The 1,406-nt window shown below is 36.4% G+C and overlaps 1 pseudogene; it reads right to left on the bottom strand.

Moving 5' to 3' along the window:
• Positions 1 to 787: 787 nt before the first annotated feature.
• LOC132650582 (U4 spliceosomal RNA) lies at positions 788 to 914 on the bottom strand (annotated as a pseudogene).
• Positions 915 to 1,406: the final 492 nt, after the last annotated feature.

Raw genomic sequence — 1,406 nt, 5'->3', positions numbered from 1 at the left:
GTGGGTGAACAGCATCAGGAAGAGCAGCAACTTCTTCCTTCTTCAAAAACCTGGTCCATTTCATGGCTCTGTCATGTGAACTTTCTCCAGAAGACTCAGAAATAACTATGTGCAGGTGACAAAACCACAGGCCTGCTAGAGCACGAGACAATCATAACTAACAGCTGTGAACAAACTGAAGCAGCCTTGCGCTCCACACCTGGGGTTAAAAGAAAAACACATTCACATAACATGAGTGGGATTTTAAAGAAACAAAAATTCTTAACACAGTTTCTGATTTTATAATTTAATATCTTCTCTCTCTTTTAGTTAGTTTTGATTAGAGTGTGTCCATCTGTTTTATTTTCTCCCAAACCCAAACCTTTATTTTTTGGATTCTTTATCATCTCTTTATATAATTTTTTTTAATTTCTGCTCTCAATTTGATAATTTCTTGATCTCTACTCCTTTTTGTGTGCTTATATATTTTTCTTCTAGACATTTCAGGTCTGCTGTTACATGGATGGTATGAATGTTCTCCAGTATCTTTATGTAGGCACTTTGTGCTATGAAGTTTCCTCTTAGTATCACTTTTCATTCCTCATTATTTTCCATGAGTTTGCATGTGATATGTATTTATTTTCTATGAATTTTATGCTTTTCAAATGTTTTATTTCTGTTTGAAACCTTTTTTTTTTCACTTATTTAAAGGTTATTCACTTTCCATGAGTTTGTAAGCTTTGTGTTCTTTCTGATGCTATATATATCCAGCCTTAAGCCAGGGTGGTCTGATAGGATACAGGATGTTACTTCAATGTGCTCTAAAAACTTATATTCTGTTTGAGTATGTGGTCAATTATAAAGGATATTTCAATTAGCAATAATTGCGCCTCGGATAAACATCATTGGCTATGATACTGCCACTGCGCAAAGCTATGGATGTTTCATGAAATGATGAGAAGATGTATTTCTTTATGTTTCTGTAAAAAGTTTTGTCAATTTCAGATACTTAGTTCCTGCTGTGGTAATATAGCTGAGCTCAGGTGGTGACATATTACCTGACTGTTCTTGAATCTATCCGTAAACTGGTGTCTAGGCATCTGGGTTTGGGGCAATTATAGGCCAAGTGCTGATTTGATGTGTGGGAGTTTTGTTCTTGGGGTTCTGTTAGCACTCTGAAGTTTCAGAAAGTGTGGGATGAGTGTTGCTATTTTAATGGCCTGCTTGGCTACTGTATTCATGGTGTTCTGTTTGCTGGATGGTATGGAAAGGAAGGAGCCACATGTGTTTAGTTAGAGCACTAGGGAAGATCCTGAGAATTGGGTTTCAATTAACAAAGATATTGGGGAAGATACCCAGTATACCACCTTAGACTCCATGCAAGCATATGCTATTGTGCTGATCCAAATCCACCCTTATGTTTTAAT

The sequence above is a fragment of the Meriones unguiculatus genome (genome assembly GCF_030254825.1).
Source record: "Meriones unguiculatus strain TT.TT164.6M chromosome 13 unlocalized genomic scaffold, Bangor_MerUng_6.1 Chr13_unordered_Scaffold_126, whole genome shotgun sequence".
NCBI lineage: Eukaryota > Metazoa > Chordata > Mammalia > Rodentia > Muridae > Meriones > Meriones unguiculatus.
This window is presented reverse-complemented; position numbering and strand designations above follow the sequence as displayed.